This window comes from Culicoides brevitarsis, chromosome 1, assembly GCF_036172545.1.
Source record: "Culicoides brevitarsis isolate CSIRO-B50_1 chromosome 1, AGI_CSIRO_Cbre_v1, whole genome shotgun sequence".
Classification (NCBI taxonomy): domain Eukaryota; kingdom Metazoa; phylum Arthropoda; class Insecta; order Diptera; family Ceratopogonidae; genus Culicoides; species Culicoides brevitarsis.
The window spans coordinates 29,296,751-29,310,918 of NC_087085.1; the positions used below are offsets into that span (position 1 = coordinate 29,296,751).

Consider the following 14,168-nt stretch of genomic DNA (forward strand, 5'->3'; position numbering starts at 1 on the left):
TTAATTTTTGGATTACTTATAATTTATTTAAAAATTAAAAAAAATAAAAATTTAAAACCTTAAATTAATTAGAATTTCTAAAATAAGTTTAAAAAATTTTTAAAAAAAACTTTAAATGATCTTTTAAAAATTTTTAATTATCTTAACGATTTTTTATTTATTTTTTTTTATTTTTGAAATTTTTATTAAATTTTTAAAATTTAATTTTTGTTATTTTAATTTTAAATTTTATTTTATTTTTCTTCATATACTTTCCAATTTCATATTTTTTCGTACAATTTACCCACTAAAAAATTTTTGAGGCTTAATTACTCATTTTGTGAGTAAAAATTACTCCGTAAATGTGTAAAATTTACTCACTTTTTAGGTATTTTTTACTCATATATGCATAAGAATTACTCATTTTCATCCTTAAATTTACTCATCGAGGTCTTAATTTTACTCATTGAGCCCTTAGGTCAAGTTCTAATTTTGGATTTTTTTAGATTTTTTGTCAAATTGAAAACGTTTTGCTATGAATTTGAGCATAAACTTAAATGAAATGGATTTTTTAAGTATTTTCATAAGTTTTTAGCTTCACAAGATTTATTTTTTTAGAAACTCTTTTGAATATTTTCTATTTATTTTTCATTCTTTTTATTTTTGAACTATTTTATGATGTTTTAACATGTTTTATGAGAATTTAAGTCAAGTGAGTGAGACATTTAAAGTACCAAATAATCATACTGTTCAAAATTTGAATTTCAAAGTATATTCCAAAAAACTTCCCAACTTTCGAGTGATTCGAGCGAAGAAAATGAATTTGGAACACTGCAGTTCGTTCTAGAATTTTAAATTTAGGTTTTTTGAATTATTTTGGGCTTAACTAACACAAAACCATCAAAAAATCTCATGCCATTTATTCTTCGATAAAAACTTTCACTTGAAAAGCGAGCTTTTTCTCAAAAACCTTTTATTTTTAAGCCACTCTTTCTCAAAAACACTTTTGTCCCCAAAACACTTCTTATTTTAAACCTTTCTTGCTAAAAAAAATAAATCTTGTGAAGCTTAAAACTCATGAAGATACTTAAAAAATGCATTTCATTTAAGTTTATGCTCAAATTCATAGAAAATAGTTTTCAATTTTTTTTAGATTGATTTTAAAAATTTTTGCAGTAAATTTAAGGATGAAAATGAAATTTTTGCATATATGAGTAAAAAATTTTTTTTACACATTTTAATTTTTACTCAAAAATGTAATTAAGCCTCAAAAATTTTTTAGTGGGTATAATTTCGTTTTTTTTTATTTAACTTAAAATTTTTATATTTTTTCTTTTAATTTTTTTAATATTTCTGTGAGTTTTAAGCTTTAATAAAAAATTTTTCCCATTTTTTTTTATTTTTTTTTCGATTTTCCAAAAAAAAATTTTTTTTTCCAAAATTCACGAAAAAAAAAAAAAAAATTCACGAAAAAAAATCTTAGGAATTATGTAAAAATTTATTTAAACAGACGAACTGAAAAACTTTAAAAAAAAATTTTCTAACAAAACTCCATTAAAAAAAAATTGTTGCTTCTTCGTCGCATCGTCATCGCCATCAACGGTCATGTCCCTTTTTTTTGGGTGGCGTAAATCAACACACACACGTCATTTTATTATCATATGCGCGTAATTCAGTCTCTTAAATAGTCGGTTCGTCGGATAAAAAGCCACAAACTTGACATTGTTAAAATTTATGGTCGATTGTCCGTCGTCATTTCTGTCTTGTTAGCTCGTCGTCATCGTCCTCGTCCTCGTCGCCCACAAAAAAAAAAATAAATGTTTTATGACGCTTTTTAATACAATTATTTTTTTTCGTCGCTCGCTCATCAAATAATATCAACAAATATTTGTCAGAACATCGCTTTGTGGACTTGTGGCGGCATTTTATTTATTTTCCGCTGGATTTGTTTGTCACTTGTTTGAGGTTTCGAGCTAATCAGAAATTTTGTTGTTTTTTTTCGGTTGCCATTCATTCATAATAATGCAAACAAAAATAATTTTAATAATAAAATGTTGATAATAGCTCCGGACAATAATAAAAACAACAACAACTAAAAAATTAAATGCATTTCATCTGATAATTGCGGAAATTAAATGGCAGTGTGTGTGACGTAATTATTGGTTGCATTTATTTATGAAACGAGTTGATAAGCACTTAAAATTCGTACATAAATTGTATTAAAATGATTATTATTATAGATAAAAGATTATTTAATTGAAAATAAATTAGGGAGGTTTGTCAATTATTGTCATCGTCACTTCTTTTTTTTTGGGAAGCAACAATTAGTTCTGCGAAATTCAGTTCAGGTCGATTAAATAAAAGTCAATTAATTTTGATCACTTTTTATGCTCCACTTCGCATCGTCACTTTTTTTTGCTCTCTTATAAATCTCAGTGTTTACCATATCAAGCACATGAAGCACATGATTGAAAGGAGAAAAGCACATGTGACATTAATTAAACGCAATTTTATAATCTTCTGTGTTTTAATGAATATTCGGATGAAATTTGCTGTTTTCGGGTTATGAAGAAATGCAAGTGTGGCAGTTTTCATTATTTTTTTTTACTCTTTCAGCAAGTTTTTGAATGATGGTTGTTTTTAATTAATAATTTTATTAAAAACATTTTTATGTGAATTGGGGTTTAATGGAAAATTAAAAGTTCAAGTCTCAAGTTTAAGTTCCTAGATTTTATTTTATTTTATGATGTTTTTTTTTAAAAGGTAAATTTTCAGAAAATAATAAAATTCATTAGCTAAAAAAATAATATTACAAACAATATTCATTTTTTAATATTTTAATTTATTTTTTTTTTAATTGTAATTTTTTTAAATATTTAAATAAAAAAAAATTATAAATAAAATACTTAAAAGGAAAAAAAAAATAGTTGACAAAATAATTAATTAAATAAATTTTGAATTAATTTTCGTTGCAATTTTTCGCAAAAATAAAGTTAATTTAAAAAAAAAATAAAAAAGTATTTTTATTTGGTTAAACGAATTTTTTTTCTAATTTATTTTATGATTTGAAAAAAAAAATATAAAATAAAATTAAAAAAAAAAACAATTTGTAGCCAAATAAAAATACTTTCTTAATTTTTTCAAAAAATAATTTAATTTTTACAAAAAACTACAACGAAAATTAATTCAAAATTTATTTATTTATTTTGTCAATTATTTTTTTTTAAATATCTTTTAATTATTTTATTTTCAAGTACCTAAATAATTTAATTTTCAATTAAAAAATAAATTAAAATATTAAATTTTTTTCTAACAAATTTCCGTAAAAAAAATTTTTGCTTAGAAAATTAATTAAAAATTTAAGTTCATTGATTTAAAAAAAATTAATAAATCATTTTAAACCTAAATAAATGTTTCTTAATTTCTTTTAAAAAAATTTGTTTAAAAAAATTAAAATTTTTTCACAAAAAGTTAAAATAATTTTCATATTTGCTTTTTACTCAAGTGCATCAAAGCAAAAAAAAAACATTTCTTAGGGGAAAACGGGGTAAATTCGCACAGCAAATTTCGATTGGATAGAAATCATTGAATAGTGAAGATATTCAAAAAAATTTGGATGCCATTTTGTAGCTTGGAACCCTAACTTTAATTTACTGTTAGTCAACTTTGCTCTAACTGTTGTTTTTATGTTCGATATAGACGATTTTCCAAAAAAAGTCACACGGGGCAAATTCGATTTTTACGGGGTAGTTTCGAACATTCACTTAAAATGGTTCTAAATGTCACATAGAGCACGAAAAAATCAAAATTTTTTATATTTTTGGAAAGTTCAGTCAAATACCTAACTTTTACCCATATGAACTTTTTTTGTCCTTCCAACGGACTTCAAGCTACAGCCAATTGGAAAAATTGTAATTTTTCATGCATTTTGTATGGAAAATTTCCAAAATTCGCAAAATTGTGCGAAGGTGCCCCGTTTCGGTTTTAATCACATTTTGGTTTGTAGAATTTTTATTTATGGAGTTAATTTAAAATTTCTACCGGGAATAAGTAGACAAGAGTCCATACTTATGATTCCAATTCAAAATTATTTTTTCTTTAAAGCTTTTATATTTTTCCGGGCCATTTTAGTGAAAAGTCGAAAATTTACAAAGGACCCTTAAAAACGCATTTTTCAAGTTTTCTCCAATTTCGAGAAAATTTTTCAAAATTTGTTTTAGAGTGTTTAATTGGCTTTAAAATGCCGTCATTTTGACATTTTTAGATTTTTGATTTTCGATCCGGAACATGGAGATAGTAAGGGTGTTCGAAGGTGCCCCGTGTGCGAATTTACCCCGTTTTCCCCTAATTGTGAACTAAAATCAACATTCACGCCCTGTAAAAAAATTATAAAGTATCAGAATACTTGAATTATTTTCCAGTTAATTTTATTAAAATGCATTATTATTGCATTATTAAATTAAATTAAACTTATGAACAATTCTGTTTTACCACTTAAAAATATTTATTTTATTTTGTAAACAATAAAGTAATTCTTACTTCCTGCGAAATTTGACAAATAGAATTTACCTGAAATAGCAAAAAACAAGCTTAAATTTAATTTAATTAATTAATTTGCAATGCATGTTACTGCGCGAGATTTCCTCGAGTGTTTCAATTAGCAAGAAAACTCGAGAAGCATGGCAAACACAACTAAATAAATAAATAAACAGGAATTAATGAAGATGAGTTTTGCTCATTTTCCGAGACGAGTTTGATGAAAAGTAAATACGAGGAAATTCATTCGTGTCAGATTTTTACCCTAATTTCTGGTCTGGCTTGACATCAACCCGCGGCGGTCATCAACCTCATTTTATTATGAAACGAGGTCTTTCTACGTCAATTAATTTGCGTAAATTACGATGAAAATTAATCTGTTTTCCGAGAAAAAAGTACGAGAATAATGGCATTAGTTGTGCTGCCGCGATACCAATTTATCCATGAAGCGATAATCGTTGATTGAAATGCTGTCAGTCAATTAGCTAACTAGCTGTGTATTTGGCATGTCTATCGAATTTTAATTAATCATTTATTCGTGATATACCAGCCAAAAATGTTGCGACACACAAGTTAATGAAGGAGGCGTCCGCCTGCTCTACATTCGCATATATGTCAAGCAGTCCGTCACAATGACGAGCATTTTAACAGTAATTAACGCAATTCTTGTGGGGCGTGAGGCGATGCTACTTAGTTGTCGCAATATGCCAAAAACACAACAAACATCGTGTCGTTTGCAATTATCATCACAACAAGTCACACAACAAACGCCATTAATTCCGAATTCATGTCAATTCGATGGGAAAAGCAAATGTTCTGAATAATAAAACAGTTCCTTCGAGGAAATTTTCTTCACAATGTTGCTTGTTGTGGATGGACAATGCGATAAATTGGCTCGTTATTAATAATATGCAATTCTTGTGTTAATATTATGACATAATGGTGCAATCAATCTTTCGAGAGTCATCAATCAATTTCATCGTGAAGGCGGCTGGTTTTACTTTCTTCGTAGTCGGTGTCGATCATCATTGTTGCTGTTGGTTCTGGTGCTGTTGTTGTTATTAATGTGTGTAAATATGCCATTGTCGGGAGGAGGACGACGACGATGTAATGCAATTCATTTAACATTTATGATGGATTCGGCCCGACTTGTACAATAGATTTAATGACATGATTGTGTAATGGATGACATTAAGTGACACGTAAAACATGGGAAAATTGAAATTCGATTGCTTGTGGGAAAAAAATAAATATTATTGGAAAGGAAAAAATATGCCACGCAGTTTTTTTTTGAATCGAAGGTAGTTCTTTTGACGAAGAAAAAGATCCTTAAAAAATTATCCCGTGTGACAAAATGACATTTTTAAGGATCTGAGGTCTTGAATAATAAGGCCTTCAAGCTTACATGAAGATTTTTTGAAATTTTTAGCTTTTTTTTTAAATTAAAAATTTCAACAAATCTTCATGTAAAAATTTGAGGGCCTTATTTTTAAAACCACAGAGCCTTAAAAAAAGTCACAAAAAGTCCCAATGGGAAAAAATTCAGTGAATAAGTCCAATTAATTAAATGCAGGGCAAATTGCAATTTGAGTTTATGTTTAAAGCTTATTTTCGGCATGTTGATGTCATCAATATCACAGGTTGAATTAAAGATGCTTTTGCAACGGTTTAAGGTGGCATTTGCCTCAAAATCAGTCTTAGCTCTCTTCTCCACAAAAGAACATTGTTTTCTTAAGTTGTAGGTCATGGGGCGTAATTCAAAAGCATTGCAAATATGACTAGAATTGATTTTATCATTAAGGATATCATGAACGAAAATTCAACAGTTAGACAATTGACGATTCTTCGCAGTCAGCATTGGTTCTGTCCAGGATTTACGATACAGGTCCGATTCTGGAACTTCCTTGGTTGAGACTTTCATAACTTCCTGTTCACTGTTTCACTTCAAATTTCTCCTCATAGGCCTGATTTTGTGATACTGCTTGATTCTCAAGACCTTGAAAAAAAAATATTTATAAAAAAAATTGAAAAAAAACTTACCAAAATATCCGTAAATGTAAAAATAAATCATATTGAAGTTGTTCCTTTCGGCAGCAGCTTTTACCTCTTATTATGTCTTCTTTTCCATATTACAACACAAGACAAACATTTACCTTGTTTGATCCTCACAAACACACACGAAGGAACTTTTATTATTGTTTACCGAAAAACTTTGCATTTTTTTTGCTCAAACATTCCTTCAATGTAAAAATCGGAATGAATGTTTTCATGTTTTTTCACCTGCCGCTATCATCATCATTTCACAATGGAATCAGGAAAAAGGATAGACAACGAACGTCTAAAACATCAAACATTTTATTGATACAAAGTTCGTTGCTATTATGCTTTCTTTGCTGTGAGAAATTGCCCACATGAATCATCGTGGAAATGTAAGGAAATTTTATTTTGTACCTCCCTTCTGCCAACTGTAAAGAATGAATGATGATATGATAGAGGTAAATATTTGAAAGAGGTAAACAACAAGGGCATGTAGAGTAGGACGAGAGAAAAATTGTATAAAATGGAAATGTTATGTAAATTGTTAATCAATCAGGTTGTTTTCTCGAGAAATGTTTACGATCAGGTAATAATAGGCACGGTGCGGTGCAAAAAAGATTTTCAGTTTGAGATAATGGGGAATACTTGTTTGTAGATTTTCGTGTAGAACGTTAGAGAAGCAATCAAATTAATGAGCTTTTGTTTGAATGAAAAAGAGACTGGACGAGATAATTGAGTTGATTGAAACATTGAGTAATTTTGTAAAGATCCTTTAAACTAACCTCAAAATGAGATCAAAGTTACTTAAGAGCCCTCTAGTGGTGAGATCAATAACTTAAAAATAACCTAAAAGCTTTAAATGCATAACCTTCAATTGATGTTTGAAAATTTTTTAGGTTAGGATCTTTTAAGTTAACCTCAAAGTATGATCTAACTTTTTGAAGCGCCCTCTTGTGACAAAAACTTAAACTTGGTCATAAACTTTTAATTAAGAAACGATTTTTGAAGATTATTTCAATTCAACTTACCTAAATTTAATCTCAATGTGAGATCTCAGCTGCTCGATCGCCCTCTAGTAGTGAAAAAGATAACATCTGATCTGATAATCATTACAATATACTTTCTTATAAACTATACAAAAACTTTTAGTTTAAACTTATCTCAACTTCTTTTCAAACGCACTGTGAAACCTTATTCACTTTATCTATCAAGTTATTCTGATGATTTGTTTTGATGTTTGTATCTGACTTGCATCATTATCTTATCAAACTTTTGCTGAAAAATCCTTCATATTAAAGCATATCTCGAGGCTTCGGATTTTCTGTTGAAACTGATGAGATCTGAACTGCACGCCTTCTCATTACTTTCAACTTATAAATACACAAAAAAAATATCTTTGCTCATTTTTACTTTATCTATAACATGAAAAGGCAAACAAAACTAATAAAATTCTCATTTTTCCTTGTCTATTTGCAGGTTCATCATCAATAATACATCGATATTCGTATGAATATTAAAACATCACGTTTTCGTCTTATCGTCAAATAAATATATTTAGTAACATTTTACCGAAAACGTCTAACGAGGGAGTAAAAATAAGGTAAAACGAATATTTTATTCAATATTGATCACTTTTTCTCTTTCTCTCTCTCTTTAATCGTAAATAACATATCATCAGTCGGGCGGCGAGTCTCGTTCTTTGTGAATATTTTACCTTCCATGCCACATCGTATCATAACATCATTTGTAATAACATCAATGCATGACATGCGATAATAATCATGCATGTTTCTTTATTGTCTCACAATTTTTCCTTCGTTTCTTCTGCGAAGGAAAAAAACAAGACATCGCAGACACGTGTGGGTATGAAACAAAAGCGAAAAACAAAACGGCAACTCACTAAAAAATTGTTGTTTCGAAAACCAAAATATTCGCGAGGTTAGGTACAAACCAACAAAATTGTACATTGGGGCAACATCTTAGAATGTTAATTGGGACAAAGTTAAGAATGTGCATTGGGACAAAGTTTTAGAATGTGCATTGGGACAAAGTTTTAGATTGTGCATTGGGACAAAGTTTTAGATTGTGCATTGGGACAAGTTAGAAATCTGTATTGGGGCAAAGTTAAGAATGTGGATTGGGACAAAGTTAGAAGTTGCATCGGGGCGAAATTAGAAATGTGCATTGGGACAAAGTTTTAAAATGTGCATTGGGGAATTTTTTTAAATGAAAAATTCTCATAAATTGTGAAATTTTATCCTAATGCACATTCTGAAACTTTGTCCCAATGTACATTTCATAATTTTGCCCCAATGCATATTCTAAAATGTTGTCCCAAAGCATATTCTTAACTTTAACCCGATGGATATTCTGAAATTCCAAGCCAATTTTGTCCCAATGTACAATATTTTTGATGGTTGGTACCTAATTCTGCTAAACTTTCATATCTCGCGGATATTTTAGCTTGTGAGACATAAACTTTTTGCAGTTAACGAACGAACGAACAATCCTTTATAAAATACTTTTAAATATAGCATGTCTTGCTGCTCTTTATTTTCCATTTTTGTGTGTGTTTTCATAAAAAAAAAATAACACAGAAAGTTATCTTTTACGTATTCATGAGATGATCCGACGTCTGAATCTACATAATCCGCTCTTTCTCGGTTTCTCTCTCGTGGCTGGTGTTTGCCAGACGTATTTTTCATTCACACCATTTTTTAATGCACACACGTACTTTTTTATTTTTTTTTTCGGTGTGGATAATACGAGACGACAGAACGTGCAGCGAGGATTCGAAAGGCAAAAGCCGCGTGGTAGAGACACAAAAATGACGTTTTAAATAAAAAATATGAAAATTGTATTTAAATACACAAGTAATACGGTCTCGGAAATGGTAAATTGTATTTAAAGTCGAGGATTGGGAAAGGGATCGCTTGTTGCGTTTTTTTTTTTTGTGCTGAATATGTGAAAATGTTGAAAAAAGGATGGGAGAGCTTATGAAGTAAGTAAAAAAGGGTTTCCAGGAGAACATTTAGTAAATGAAGGAAATTAATGACACTCCAGAGACAATTTTACTGCGAAAAAGCTGCGCCGAGAGATGTTTATGTAATTTTTTTTCTTTTTTTACTTTAGTTTTTGCAAGAGGTAGGAAACGTGCCTGTGAAATGGTACGTAGGATGACCTAATTATAGAAAAATTTTCTCTGTTTATGCAATAATGATTGCAATTAGATGATTCTTGGAAACGAAAATGATAAAATGTTGCAAAGAATTTGTATTTTTTTAATGAGTTCAAGTTTTCATTTTTAAATTAAATAAAATTTTGAGGTCCTTTTGAACTTTAAAAAATTTTCAAGTTCATGAAAATGAAAAAAATTATTGTAAATATATTTATATTTTTTTTTTGTTTTAATTTTATTTTTTTTTCCTACAATTTTTTTAAATCCAACATTTTGATTTTTTTATTTGAAAATTGCTAAAAAATTCTTTATGACCAAAAAAAATTATAATGTTAAAAAACATTTAAATTACTTCAAAAAAAAAAAATCTAAAACTTTTTATTTTGAAAAAAAAAAACGAATTTTTAATGTCATTTTTTTTTCTATGAATAAAAATAAAATAAAAAAAAATATAAAAAAAATAATAAAAAAATATTAAAAAAAATAAATTAAAAATTTTAATAAAAATTTAAATTAATAAATAAGTAAATTAATTTTAATAAGAAAAAAAACAATATTTTTTAACAATTCTCAATCTCAACAGAATTAAAAAATAAATTAAATAAATAAAAGTGAAAAACACCTACGCAAAATTTCTATAATTTTTTGCTTGCATTTCTACAGAAAAATTGCAACTAAATTAAAGTTTGTAAGAAAAAAATTTTTCATTAAGTTCTGCGGAAAACTCAAACGCCTCTGCATAAAAAAATATTTTGCAGATTTTGTTGACCATTTTTTTCCGCCTCCGCATTTTTTTTTTCAACAAACTGTCAATGTGAAGGTCTCATTATGTATCTAAATCCAACAAAAGCAAAAAATCGCTTCAAAATAGAATCTTATCTCGTGGTTGTCATGAAAACATTTTTATTATCGTCAACCTTGAATATTTTTAAAAAATTTCTATTTATGTGAATTTCACCGAGAAAATAAACAGACACGACACACAAAGAACTGCTTTCTTTCGGTAGCGTAACGACGACCAAGAAAGACATTCGTTCTCAAGGTAACGAACGATGATGATGACAACGCTGATGACACAATGCGCCATAAGAAATTATTTTATTTTTGTACCTCTCACACCTTAATTAAGTTTTCGTCCCCATTCAAACATATAATTTAACATCACTTCGTTACATCCTTTCACAAATATTGTTGTTGATTATCTAACAAGCGCACTCGGATATCTTTCATTCGGTCTCGAGTGTGTGTGTGTGTGCATTCATTGCAACGACACCATTATCCACCTGTTTCCTTGCATCTTCTTCTTCTTTGCTTGTCGTTCTATAATTAAAATCAAATAATTGCGTGATGATGATAAATTTTGTCGTCAAAATTCTTCCCATGAAAACAACTTACTTCCTTTCACAAATAACACAAGCCTTTCCATGCTCTCACTGTGAATGGATCTCTCTGTGAATGGATTGAAAAACAAATTAACAAACAAGTAAACAGACAAACAACCGTCCGAATGCATACAGAGAGGAGACATGGAGCGTGTGACACAATTACACGGCATGTCAGAAATTCTCACAAAAAAAATGTATTTTCGTACTGTTTGTTTTGCTTCTTCATCTAAGAGCTCTTTACTTGGTCTAGTATTTATTTTTAAAATTTAGCATTGGAAAAATATTTTGGTACCATACAATATATTGCCATAAATTATTTTTATAAAATAAAAGTAAAAATAAATAACTCAAAAAAAAAAAAAAAAAAAAAATTATTGAAAAAATTTAAAAAAAAAAAAAAAATTAACAAAAATATTTTTTAATTTCCAAATTAAAATTTTAAATTAAAAAAAATTATTATTATTGTTTAAAAAATTTTTTAATTTTTGAACTTTTTATTGTTGAAAAAATAAATTAATTTTTTTTTTCAATAATTAATTTTTAATACAAATTTTTACATTTAAATAATAAAATATTTTTTAAATATATTTTTTTAATATTAATTATTTATATTATTTAACAATATTTAAATTTTTATACAAAAAAAAAATTTTTTTATAATAATAAAAATATTGTTGTATAAAAAAAATTCTTTAAAAAATATTATTTTGAAAAAAATATAAAGATAATATTTATTTATATTTTTTTAAAATTAATTTTAAATTTTAAATTAAATTAAATGATTAAATTTTAACACAAATTTTACATACATAAAAATTCTTTAAAAATATTATTTATAAAAAAATATGACGTTGAAAAGAAAAATAAAACCTTTCAAAAATAATTTTTTATAATTTTTATAAATTTATTTAGAAAATTTGAGTAGAATTTCATTTTTTAAATAAATATATCATTATTAAAAAAAATAGCGCATTATAAATTTTTTCTTAACATATTTTTTAACCAAAATTTGAGAAAGATTTTATTTATTTTTGAAAATTTCGAATTAAATTAAAAAAAATAAATTAACAGTAAATTAAATTATTAAAAAAAAAAATAAAAAAAAAAAAAATTTCTAAAAATAATTTTAGAAATAGAAAAAATAATTTTATTCCGAGGCTTGCACAAAAACACACATTTAGTTTATATATGGTTTCAAAAATAAAAACAGGATGCACTAATTTAAACTAATGTGCATTTCGAAAACAAAACACAACAAAAAAGTTTTAACTACGAATTCATAATGATGCGTTTTGAACAACAAATTAATTGAGATTTACACACTTTTTATTATTTTAATGTTATTTTTTTCCAAGTAGGGAATATTCCGTCATCTGTTCTTCATACGAACATTTTTTAAAAATATATTTTTAGCCTTTCATAAAAAAAAATTAAATTAGAAAAAAATAATGATGCATCGTTTTATGAGCAAAAACAAATGTGTAATTTGTGCAGATTGTCACTCATGAGTGATTCGCAATATGATTTAATGGTGCTCTTAAAATAAATCCACATGAAAGGATGCATTTCTATTGAAGACTAAACCTTATGAGTTTTGTGACGCGGAAATGCTACATTTTTCAAGTGATTTTATATTTTTTTTCTTCTTGTGGTACTTGACATACTTTTTATGGAGGAATGAATTTAGAAAGTTCCTTATTTTCAATTTTTAAACTAGAATTTTGTTTAGTTGAGCTTTAGAATTAAAAAAAAATTATTTTCATAAATTTTTCTAAAATTATAGGTATTTAAAAAAATCAGGTTAAAAAAAAAATTAAATTAAATAAAAATTAAGGAAATGTATGAAATTTTAATCATTTAAACAATTTTTAAAAATAAAAAAAATAAAATTCACGAAAAAAATTAATTCTAATTTATGTTCCTCAGACTTTCATAAATACAAATAAAATTGATCCTTTAATACAACAATGAGGACAATTTTTATACGATTATATGAATGAGAAAAAAATATAAAGGGAGGGAACTCAAGATAAAAATGAAAGTAAATAATTGTCAGTTATTCTTTAACCTTCGAGGTGACAAGACGTCATACAATTTAAGCGGTATATCGTGCAATATGTTTTTACGATAATTTTTTATTAAATTGACGAAAAAGAATGGAATTCAAAATATTAAATTAGTGAAAAATTTTGTGACGTTTGAATTTAAAATTTGGAAAAATTACAAATATTAAATAAAAAAAATAATAAAAATGCTTTCGAAGTGAAATAATAAAAATTGGCGCAAAAATAAAATTTTATTGAAAATACAAAAAAAAAATAAATAAATAAATAAAAATTTAAAAAAAATAAATAAAAAATAAATAAAAATAAAATAAATAAAAGCAAAACGAGCAAAAATGGTTAAACATAAAAAATAATTTTTAAGAGTTAAGAAGTAAGAGTTAAATTTTATATTAATTTATTTATTTAATTTAAAATAAAAAATTTTATTAGCACTGTGAAAAAGATTTTTAAAAAATAATTAAAATTTAATCAAAAATAAAAGTGATTAAATACATGAGAATTAATTAATTTATTTTTTTTTTGAAATATTAAATTCTTAAATATTTTTGTCGCTAAATTCTTCTTTATTTTTCATCTTTGATCAAAAATTTCATCCCCTTTTCAACAGACATCTTCATAAATTATTCAATTAATTTTTCCAATCATCCAAAGAAAAAATAACTTAAATTTTTAAATTAAAATTTCATTAAAAATTCACATTTGTACCCTACAAAAACCATTCATGTCCCGTTAAAATCGTCAAGAGGGTCCACTATTCACTCCCTTTGCCAAACAAAAACTCTCTTTGATCAAAAACTAACAAAGAGACAAATATTTGAAAAGAAATTTTCTACAATTATCTTACAAAAAGTCTCACAATAGCCGAAAAATGTCGTTATGTTGTTTCGACAAGATTAATTAACCTAATCCACGGTTCATAGGTTCTTGTTTTGCAGTTTATTTCACGGGTTCTGATTTCAATCTGGCACGAAAAAAAAAGTTGTTACA

The 14,168-nt window shown here is 26.4% G+C and overlaps 1 protein-coding gene across 1 annotated transcript in view; it reads left to right on the forward strand.

The window, feature by feature from the left end:
- LOC134828076 (connectin) overlaps positions 1-14,168 on the forward strand; it is a 90,623-nt gene that overhangs the window by 21,314 nt on the left and 55,141 nt on the right. Inside the window, exon 2 of the mRNA XM_063841028.1 lies at positions 8,029-8,152. The gene's annotated coding sequence lies outside the window, so the exon portion shown is untranslated. The remainder of the gene's footprint in view (positions 1-8,028; positions 8,153-14,168) is intronic.